The sequence below is a fragment of the Bactrocera tryoni genome, chromosome 4, assembly GCF_016617805.1.
Source record: "Bactrocera tryoni isolate S06 chromosome 4, CSIRO_BtryS06_freeze2, whole genome shotgun sequence".
Lineage (NCBI taxonomy): Eukaryota > Metazoa > Arthropoda > Insecta > Diptera > Tephritidae > Bactrocera > Bactrocera tryoni.
The window spans coordinates 38,804,137-38,816,826 of NC_052502.1; positions in this window are offsets into that span (position 1 = coordinate 38,804,137).

Genomic DNA, 12,690 nt, shown 5'->3' on the forward strand with positions numbered 1-12,690 from the left:
GTATTTTTTTTTCAATTCATTCAATTAGTAATTTGCCATCATATGGCGATTTTAACAACTTTGATATAATTTCTTCATCACTTTTAGATCCTGGTTGAATGGTAATCTCTGCTCCTTACTATAATTTCAAAATTTTTTCGAAAATTTGTCCAGATTATTGCGAAGATAGTAAAACTTCATACTCAAATTTGTTTTTTTGAGTCTAACAGTTTGCCAGAATATTTTGCACTCTTTTTTCATAATTCGGTACTTAATGGTGGGAAATGTTCAACAATCTCCACAAAACTTTTCCACGATTCACTTTCCAGAACAGTCATAATTTTGATAAAATCTGTATCATTCTGTAATTGCCATATCAAGTATTTCACCTTTCAGCTTTTCCATAGTAAGTTCAGAAATTTTCTACAAATGTCACTAAAATAATATTCTTCTACGTCTAAAGCTTTGACAAATTGTTTTATCATTCCTAACTTCGTAACGTATTAAGCAACATAAGTAGTTCATTTTGAAGAAAATAACTTTGGTGTAGATGTTTCAGCCTCTGATTTAAGAACATCCATCAGTAGATTGTTTCGATATACATACATATGTACATACATACATACATATTCCATATTTTCATGAATAAGATCCGCACATTTAAAGCATCAAAATTTGCTAAGAAATCTAAATTGTATATTTCTGGTTACGTGGTGTACCTTTAATTTATACTCTTGTTTTTAAATTATTTATATTTAATGATATTGCAGAAGTCAAGCAGATTTCCGAGGCTTCTTAAGGGGGTATTCTAGTCTAGAACTTTGAAAAATTCGAATTTTTTCATATATTTAAAGTTTAGACCCTTAAGAACATATCCTCCAAAGGATTTTTAAAAATTAAAATTATTTTAAGAGCTACAGTTACTTTAGTGACGCAGTACCTAGCCCGGTTCGGCCGTATCGAATTTTTAAAACGCGTTTTTATCGAAACTACCTTTTTCCACACGGTATCGGCATTATCTCAAGTTCTATACAACCGATTTACTTGAAATTTTGTGTGAACCTTCTTTATATAATCCTTTATCGTTCCTACCAGCATCGTGTCAAAATTTTTGTTTTTAATATTTTAAAAATTTTTATTTTAAATTTTAAAAAAATTCAGGAATTTCAAAAAAAAACGTAAAAAATGATTTTTATTTTCAGGCAGTCGCCATTTTCAAAAAAAACTTTTTCGTGTTCCCTGAGGTCGGGACCATTACAGCATCCTTACTGATTAAGAATTTCTTTTGATTTTTGTTTTCAGACCACCAGGAGAGTCAGGATCAATGTCACCAGGATGCGCCATTTTTTTTACACCGGTCTCTCCCCCCCTCTGATTATTTTAATTTTTAATATTTTTTGTATAATTTTTTTCCTGTATTCTTAAGATATCAATAAAAACCCCATAAAAAAATCGAAAGTAAAAATATTTTTTGGTTTTTTTTTAAATAAAATTCTAAAAACTGCCCAAAATTTGATTTCTAGACTAGAACACCCCCTTAAAAAGTACAGAAATTATTATGCTTGCTTGTGTAGTTTTGAGTTTTGATTTTTTTTTTAAATCAAATTTGTCAACAACTTATTCAGCCATGCATACATTGAAATACCGGTTTTCCTTTCTCAATCCTTACATGTTATGTATGTATAAGATACCACGTTTAGTACATTTTTTTATTTGCATGAGGATTATATTTATGTACACAGCTTCTCCTTAATTTTTAGTTTGGTTCTTATAAGCCCATTGCTTAAACTCGCCTAATTTTAACTTTAGCTAGCCTGTGTTGTCCGTGCACTAATTAATTTATCTGTCTCTTCTCTTTCGACAAATTGGCGGGTGAAAACTCAAAACATGACTATGCTAGTAAGGGTTGATAATCAATAAACATTTTGATTTCATTGCTTGTGTGTCCGTATGTACTTATTATATATATACATATATGTAACTACATATGTTTACGCTCTGATTTGTATGTACCCAACATATGGATGTATGCGTTACAAATATCTAAGCAAACCAACTTATAAAACACGTTTCAAAATTTATCTGGTTAGAATTTTCTACTCCTATTTTTTTGAATCTATAAATAACTAATTAAAATAGTGTAATTTAAGGTAATAAGTGACTAAAACAAAAACAATTACATAATTTTTTAGTTTCTCTTCGATTTGTGGAAATATTATTATGACTATTGCAAAACATTTATGTCTTTAAGCCTTTATATAAACTGCCAAAAAGTAATCGGTTACTTTACTAGTTATTATAAACCGAAAGCTGCAGCTTTTGACCTTGTAATTAAATATTATTTCATTTATGTAACTATCAGCTTGTGAAATCTTGTATTAGCATTTCCATATAGTCAGTAATTGTAATTATTCGATAATAATTCTTCATATCATTTCTATATTTATTTTAAATAAAAATTAATTCAAATACTTTTCCGATGTGTCCTATCGCAAGATTCTCATTTCTTTTTGATATTTCTGCAGGAGTATATCAAATGATAGCCGGCCATAAATGAAATAACAGTTGCTAATTGGGAAAATAATTGCGGCAACTAGTTCCGACAGCAGTTCAGAGCAATTGTAACTAGTTGCTTACACTGTAGGGTAAACATACATATGTAAGTGCTTAGTCTTGGGTATGCGAGCGTTAAGTTCACACTTTTTATTTACATTGGCCAGCCAAAACTGTACGTATTAGAGAATTCTATGTTTGCATGCCTGTTATTTATTTCCTTGGAGCAACGCCAGGGGATACACTAATGGTTGCAGAGATGTTTGCTCGAATCCTCCATATCTATAATATTTTGGAATCTTTGTACACTTTTTCCCATTCCAAAGTTGAAAATGAATTGTACAGATATTCTACGTACAAACTGTTGGCTTGGCAACTTTCAACACATATACATACATGTGTATGTACATATGTATGTTTACTATATTACGAGATTCGCCTTTTTAAGTGTAAATATTTTGGACGACGTATCCTTTCGAAGACCGCAAATATTTACATGGCGCAAGGTTGAGGTTGGGGTTTGTGGTCGGTTTCGCCTTAAAACATTTGCTTGTTGGTTATTTTTGGGGCCTGCGCAGCGGACGGCGGTCTGCCGAAAAGGCCAAAGCTTATTTTTCAATCTGCCAACCAGTCAAACCAACTAATACATTTTACTCGTTAATTTTGTACCATACTAACATGCATGCGATAATATTAAGTGTGCTTGTGATGTGTGGACAAGGTATTCTAGCCTATGCAAACATACATATATGTATGTATGTATATTATTGTATACTGACAGTTCAACAAAATGGCCTACAGGAATGTTGTCTAGTTGTAACTTGATTGATTCAAGGCTTTCCACAGAGTTTTCGTAAATATGTAAGTGGTTTAAGTGTATTTTTCAATACATTCATATGTGCATATGAAAGTAGCTGCTATTTATTGTATACTTGTAGTTATTATTCAATCATTTTAGCTGTATAATTTAGTTGCGCACAGACGCATAATTTTTGATATTATAATCAAAAATATTACTTTTCTAACACTACTTTTTTTAACAGAACCACGCTGGCTTCGATCTAGTGCTGTAAGAGGATTTTGCCCAACAACATCTTTCTTGTAAGGTGTCTTACAAACGCAAATAACGTAAATATACATACAAGTTTGTCAGTATGTGAACTCATGAACATACCTGTGTGCGTCATATGCAGATGTTTGTATATCAATATACTTGAGTGTGAATGGTTATGAAACAGAGATGAGTTAAGATTAATGATTGTGGTTTTGCTTGGAGCTTGGACATCAGGTGAGTTTATGGAGATAACACGATATTATTTGAAATGCATCAGCGAATATATTCATATGTACACTATCTACTTGTCATTTACATAGATTAAGTCAGAAATAAATAGGTACATTTTCGCACAGTTTGAGCAAATCTGTCCGATTTTTATATGCAATATCTCGTCAATTTTGACTTTGATTGTTCATAAGATTAAGCTTTTCAGGAAAGAAATCAATTAAGGAGTACTCTTGTTTTATTTTACTTTGAGCATTGTTATTTTACTTTTGATAATTTAGTTCTCATGTTAATACTCAATTTGGGTGACTTGGCTGTTTTTTCCCAGCTATTTTTTATGTCATTGCATCCTTTGTCCCACAATCACGTCGCATTCATTCGTAGTAAGATCGAGAGTTACGTGATATTGTTTGTGAAAGCTTTTAATGGTCGATTTGAAAGGAAAGAGACGTTACCATAGCCCATCTCAACATTTATTCAACAAAAAAAAAATGATATATCAAGCAAAATATAATAATTAATATTACAAATAACCCTTTTTAACATACTGATGTGTATGAACAGTAGTTAAGGAGTAAAAAACGAGTTTATGTATATACATACATATGTATGTATGTGAAGAAATGTTTATAGGTATTTTCAATTGTTTGTTTGTGAACGTAACGAAATGTTACCCCTACAGCATCCAAGCTTTTAGAGCACTCAAAACATCATTTGGGGTAGTTTTACCGGATTCTTGTGCTGTTTTATCGTTTTACGTACCTATTATATGATCATTGACTTTATCAGTTAAATGGATGCTGTTGTTTCGGATGACATTTGACCTATGCGATGACCCGCTGGTAGATGGTCAATTAACACCTATTGTCGTTGTTACGTAAACACAGATCATGGGTATAAATATGTACTATAATTATATCTAGATAGATAGATATGTATGGTAGGTCAACAGATCGGAAAGTACCCTTAAAAAATAATTCTTTCCATCTAATTGCTACCTAATATAATATATTTGCATGCAAACCCTTGTTTGACCTTTTGGAACTGCTAATCCAGCAAAAAGTTTATTCATCAGAAAATTGTTTTAATCGAAACGACTCTATATCAAGGTTATTCCTGACGAAACTTGATTGGCATATTTTTTGAAAGAATGAGCATGTTGGTAGTGCAAATGTTCGGAATCGGACCACGCTCATAAAACGTCGTTATTCGAAACAAGTAAGAAAGGCATCTACCGGGTGTAGCCGAACACTCTATAAACGCGCACTTTCCAAGCATTAAAAAAAGGAATGGAAAAGCTTTTGAAAATGATAGTAGAAAAGAAATAAATTAATACGAATACGAATGTTGAAACTCAACGGAAACGAAAGATAAATTAACAAACTTTAACGAAAAAAATTAATATACGATTTGTATACTGTAAATTTTTTTTACTTTCGCGAAGTTTTATATAAATTTACCTTTTATTAAAAATTTTTATTTTTTATTCTTATATTAACCTAATGTCGAAAAAACCCAAATTTCCAATCACAAATTCGCACGTTGGGGGTGCTGGGTAACAAGTCACATCCGTAGGGCTATACTCATTTCCTACTTTTGCATCCTCGCCGCGGACCCTGGAAACGTGAGCAATCCTTGTGTAAGATGCGGTAGCAAACCCCGTTTGGAGCCTGGGGTCATGGCTAAAAGAGAAGAAGCTTTAGCGGAGCGACTACGACATATTCGGTTTAAGGGGTCGCAGAAGTTTAATAGCAGTGTCTGTGCACTTGAAGTGCGGCTGGTTGTGCGCTGGGTTTGGGAACCCCCACGTAAGATTCCAATGTAGAAGAAACAACAAAAGACTCAGTCGTCGAGCCATTCATTCTGGTGCAAAATTTTCAGAGCAAAATTTTTTTACATAACACTGATTTGCGCCCACGCCTCGACGGAAGAGAAGGACAATGTTATCAAAGAAGCCTTTTGGAAATTTTAACGCCATGGTGTTGTATCAAAGATCAACAGTTGGAAATTCAGCCTAAATGGCGAAACCTCTCCAAATGGGTTGCGGCTGATTGACTTCGCAGGAGCCCGAAATATGATTGTCTGCAGTACTAGATTCCCACAGAAGAAAACTCATGAAGCTACTGGGTTGTCTTTACATCGAAAAGTTTGAAACCAGATCGATCAGGTTGTGATAGATTGACGACATTTCTCCAGTGTCCTTGACGTGCGTACGCTCCGAGGACCTAACATCGACCACTATCTTCTTATAGCGAAGATACGCGCCCGTCTCTGCACAATAAAGTACGCACGTCAATAAACACAGAGAGTGTACGACGTCGAGAAGTTACATATTATCACAATCGACAGCGAAACGGTTTTCTATTCAACTTGCAGTCCTGCTCTCTGAGAGCACTCATCAGCAACTCGATATAAGGGAACTGTGGGACGGCATTTTAAGCGCTCTTTACGTACAGCTGCAAGCATAGCCATTGCTGTTCATAAAGGTCGAAAGAACCGGATTATCGGCCGACCTTTTCAAAAACGGCAGCGAAGAACTGAAAATATATCTTTGCAAGATATGGTCAGATGAAAGCATACCCGATGATTCGAACCAAATTATGCTCTGCCCAATCTACAAAATGGGGGACACAACATTCTGCGTCAATTTCCGTGAGATAAGCTTATCAAGCATAGTGTGCGAAAAATTACAGGCCCACCGTAAACAATCCGATTGGACCAATACGGCTATGTAAACTGAATTTGAGGAATACCAGATGCTCCATTCGTTCAATAGGAAATGTGACTTCTTCAATCTATTACTAGAGAAAATAATACGAGCTGCAGAGCTGAATAGAGAAGGTCTTTGGCTTCAACAAACGCGGAGTTAGTTCTGCTTTCTCCAGACTGGATACGGAAGCGAAGAGCACGGCTCTGGTTGTGAACGAGGACTAGATGAAATATCTCCTGTCGTCAAACAACCAGTCATCGCATTCTCGACTTGGTTTAGACAACATTATTGGCAGGCAGCCACAACTTTGAAGTCGTAGATTACTTCGTCTATCTTATAACCGGTATCAACATCGGTATCAGCTTTTAAATGCAAAGCAGAATCGCAACAGGTGCCCCTTTGGACTGGGTAGGCAAATGAAAAGTAAAGTCCTCTCTCGACGAACAAGGACTAAATTCCATAAGTCTTTCATTATTCCCGTCATCATCTGATGAGTCGGCCTTAGGAGTGTTCGAGAGAAAGTTTTGCAGAAGATGGTCCTTTGCGCATTGGTAACGGCGAATACAGCAGTCGATGGAGCGAGGAGATGTACGAGATATATGGCGACGTTGACGTAGTTCAGTGAATTAAAAGACTGGGTTTGCACTGGCTCTATCATATTGATCGGATGGAAGAAAATTTACCATAGTAATGTATACGCAGGGTTTGTCCGGAAAGTTATAGGACTGAGTCAATTTAAAATAATTTATTGAACTAATCGTTACAATTCGTTAAAAAATTTCAAAATAGGCTCCTTCTGCGTCAATGCAACGCTACCAGCTCGATTTCCAAGCATTGACGTCGTCACGGAAGGATTCTCTGGAACAGCTTTGAGAGCCGAGGTGTATGCTGCTTGGATCCTCTTTCGTCCACACACAGTGGGTTGTAGGGCGGCTGCGGAAGCGTTGGGATACCGAGTTTGGTTAGGTAGCTGTTCACATGAAAGGCGGTGTGAACCGGGGCGCTGTCGTAGTGCAACTTAGAATCGGCTGCGATGTCTTGTCGGACTCGATTGACCCTTCGTTTGAATCTCTTGGCGACTTCCACGTAAAATTTGGCACTTTGGATTTCTCACGGCACGGTCTTCATCAGCGACCTCTTCCCGGCCCACCAAAAAGGCCTGGTGCCACCGAAACACACCACTTCTTGCTAAAGCAACATCCGGGTGAGCCTGTTTGATCATGTCAAACGTCTTTGTCGCAGATTTACCGAGTTTCACAGAGAATTTCATCGCGTATCTCTGCTCTAACGAACGCTGCATTTTCGGCTTGCACCACACACAGAAACATGTCGCACGAAAATGTTTGTCCTGACTCTCCAGGTGTTCGCTCGTTCGTTAGCTAGGAAAGCCCTCTACCGAACCCAGTCGCGCACGCTTCGAAGTGCTTCGCTCGCATTTAATTCCTAGAATAAATATCAAAGATTATTAATAATTCCAAATTACTAAATAAATAACATAATATGTGCGCGAATACTTTGCAGAAATAATACATTTATGTACATACATACATAGGTATTTCTAATATAAACAACCAAAGCTGTTCAAGCCTCTGGGTGTCTCTAGTTAATTTTTTACCAAAAATATCGGTTAATGTCTGAGGTATATAAATGAAATTAAGAAAATATCCTTTCCTGATAATAATACGTCTGAACACTAAAAATGGGCTAAATAGGGTCAAGACTTTCCTTAGCTCCCATATACCTAATATAAAGATTGTCGAATTTCCAAGGGACTTTATTCCGCTTATATCGGGCAATATGTGAGTTATCTCAATGGAAATGAGAGAGCGTATTTTACAAATCGCAGTGTATCTTTGTGTCTTTGATCTTTCAAATTCGATGGCATAAAGCCTGCCAGAATAACCAAAATCATTACATATAGTATTTGGGGTCATGTAGACAAATTTAGCATACTTTCGCAAGGTGTATATCACATAATTTTTCTAAGACATCTGACACATTGAGGAAGATATTCGGATAATCCAACCGGAACGTAAAATGTAAAACTCACATATGGTATTACCTTATTCAGCTAGGTATAGCTTTCAAAACGGAAACCTTCTCGTGTTTTCCCCATTGGATACAACTTATGAGAAGTGTCAGAATTATATATGGATCATTTCTTAAAAATACTTGGGTTTGATCCATACACTCCCCAGTGAAATTTCATACCTCAGCAGCGTCTTGAACGATCTGAAGAAAATTTGATGTGTAATATTCCCATTACAACTTAATATATGGAAGTTGAAATCAACAATTCTGCACCGAAACTACATTACCCTTCAGAGACACATTTCTTATAGTAAATATCCAACGAAAACGTCTTTCCTGTTTGAGTCGAATGTTATAGTGGTCCGATCTGAACACTTTGTCAAATAAAAAAGTTTTCCATGCATGAGCTTGTTTTTGATCGTTCTGTTTGTATGGCACTTATGTATGTATATCCTAAATTTTTTTTAATGGTTCCTACCAACAAGCAGCTCCTTGGAGAGGAAAGCATATGTGTAAAATTCCAGATAGATATCTCAAATAATGAGATATGATTGAATATGCTGATCATTTATATACAATTATACCATATAGGGTCTCCAACGTTTTTTTTTTTTGTTTCAAACTTCGTCACAAACTTACTATATGTCCTGTTTAGGGTACAACAAGGAAGGAAGGGCTAAGTTTCGATGTACTTGAACATTTTATACGCAATTTGCAAGAATCAAAGCCGGGAAATACTTCCAGGTGTTGACAAAACTTTGTATACAAAAATTTATAGATTAAAATGTATTTATTTATAGGCCTGCTTTGCCGACGAGCTACTGCTATGATACAAAACTTTTCTGTAAATTATTATTTTAGTCAAGTTTCAAACAAATTATCTGCGTGTTTTCATCATTTTCTCTTAAGGTTTCTATAGACAAACTGTGTAATATATTTGCATATTTCTGCACACAACGACAATTCATCTGTGAAAATATTAAGCACACGTCCGTTCAAAATATTTATACAATGGCAACCAAAGAGGTCTTCTCAACCTTCACTGGCCTTTATAGCAGCTGTTCAATAATTAAAAAGAGAACTTGTATCATAGGGTTGATTATGAATAAACCTGTTCTGTGAAGAATGGTTTTCTGTAAGCATTGCGGAAGCCAAAGTGCAAAGGGGTAAAGAGATAAACTTTATTTTACTTATTTTGCGAGGGTTAACGCATAACGGTAGATAGTTACGTTGCGGAAAATTTAAAATAGAAAATGTTTATAGTAGGCGAGGTTGCTCTTGAGGGAAGAAACTAACAAAGATGTCCAAGACACCATATTGTATATTGTATATGAACTGTCCATAGCAGATTCTGCTTAATGTCAAAAATAATTTTTAAGTATTTATTATTTAGTCTGCCTTTGCATATGCAATTCTATAAAATTAGTCTTAATTTTAATTCTGATTTTAATTGTAATAAATATTTAGTAATGTGAAAAAGAAATTGTACTAAGAGAGAATGAAAAAAATGTCCAGTTGCTTTATAGGAGAATTACCTGTTTATAATATACATAGATTAAGGACTGCAAAGCCGGTAAATTCAATATTATAAGCCCGGGAATGGGTATAACTAGTATAGCCTACTTTTAGGAAGAAAATACTATAATATAAATATTAAACATATGTATGTATGTTTATAATATATTCGAGAAAACAACAATGTCTCCTCATCTTATGTTCCTCGTTAATCTACATACATACATATTTGTACATATGTATTTCCTTAAGGGGGTACTCTCATGTGAACGCATACATTTTATCACTTTTTAGGAAAATTTTTTTTTATGCGACAACAAAATTCAATCATTTTAATTTTTTAATATATTTTTATTTGTATTTTGAAATGTACAAAAATTTTTTTTTTTTCGTTTTTTACATTTTTAATATATATTTTTTTTAATCAAAGTAGTCCCCAACAAAAAAAAGTAGTTCACTGGTCATGGTGATAGCGGCTGTTCATGTTGTCTGAAATAAAAAAATCGAATGGATTATTATTCAGTAGTTCTGCGGCTATCGTCCCTACCAAATATAAGCAATTTCATTAAAAAAAATGTCGAACTTCAAAAAAAAGTCACGAAAATCTTGTTTTTTTTCGTTAAAAATCCTTAAAAAAATGAAAATATTTTCGAAAATAAACAATTCTGGTAGGAACGATAACTATTAAAGAGTAGAAAAACATACATACATACATATGTAAATTTTAAAGCAATCGGTTGAATACTTTTTTTTTAGGACCATGACAGTTTCAGAAAATGATGATTCGAGAAAAATGCGTTTAAAGTTTCAAGAGACTGCAGAATTGTCATGGCGCCTGGTAGACAGTCGCTTACGACACGTCGGCGACTATGAGCTGTAACTTAACAAATGCTATGAATTTCGGTCTGAATTTTTCACAGCTTGTTTTCAATAGGTTTTACTGTCAAAATATAAAAAAAAACAATTTTTCGAAGTGTTTACATGAGAACACCCCCTTATGCTATTACGCACTGCACAGGGCAGTAAAAGTATAATACCACAAAGAACACAAAGTTATACGTACTTATGCTTAGAGCACAAATTGCTGTACAAATCATTTACATTACATATTTATATTAATTGTTACGACATTTGTGAACATTTTGTTTGCGTTTTCAAACGGTTAAATCGTAGAAATATTGTAACTTTGGTGGTGTATGGCCGTGACGTAATGAACTTAAAGAAAAAATTATATATAGTATGTTACACATAAATATGTACATATGTATGTATGTATATGAAAATTTTGAAGAGGAAGGAAGGAAGGAGTAAATATGTAAAATATTAACTGAAACTGAACTAAATACTTACATCTTCTTAGATGTACGATAATTCCGATAATTATTCAATTACCTTTAAAGACAATATTATTGGAATGAAATTAGAAATCGGCCACGAAACCTGAAATTCCTTAAACTTCCTTGCGGAAGCTTTTACAATGAACGTATTAAATGCTATTGCTGTTTACAATGTGAAAATATAAGTGATGTACATATGTATAAACAAAAGCAATTCTACAAAGTAACGGTTGTAGATCTAATTTTCAATGTTATCTCTGCACTTTCTTACTGGGTTTTCTCTTACTAACACAAATAAAAAATACTCCCACTACTGTTCAATATGTTTGCTTTACTCTCCATTATACCACCCACAAGTACTTACATATGTATATGTATGTACATATGGATACGTGAGTAAACTCTTGGTGAACTTTTTAGAGCGGTCATGTGTATGTGTGTATGTACATATATGTATCTATACCATACATTCATATGAGTATTTGTATATGCGTAGGAAGCGGATCGTATAAATTGTGTGCATATATGTATGTATGTACATATGAAGGAGTAGAAATATACTTACTATATGTATGTATGTATAGTATACGCGTAATATTGGGATTGAATGGCTTTGTTGGGTGGCAACATGACATTGGATTGGTCAAATGTCGACAAATGGACAATAGCCAACGTGTGGCCATTGCTTGTATTCCCTTGCAGAGAAATGCTTTCTCTTCCTGCCGGGGAGAATGTTCGTGTGAGCCAATGGACCCTTTTGAAAAGTGAATAGCTTGTTGTGCTTTAGAAATACTATGGAAACTGAGTAGCTTTGCACGAATGTGAATGGACTTGAGCATGTGTATAAACGGACTCTCATGTGTGTACTCTCTACATCCAAGATACACACATTAATATGAACAATGGTCTCTCACATTTCAGGAATTGAGAATGTACGGGTGGACTTCGGGCAGTTTGTGGTAAGTTTGCTTTCAACAAAATATAAAGGAGAAAGTGTCTCAATACGTTTGGAAATATTGTCATACATATTTTAATATATTTGTTCGAATAATATAATTACAAATGTGTAAGTGGAAGTGAGTAAGTAAGTAAATGTCCATGTAGAAAGCTCTTACATATGTTCATATGTATGTATACTAAGAAGTTCACAAATGCATTGTGGAGATATCTTTGTGAATAATTAATTCTAAGAAATAAGCAAAAAAATAATATCTTTCGAATATAGGAGAAAGTGTGTAAACCACTAAAAGAGTTATACTTTGAAAGCTAAGTTGGCTTTTTCA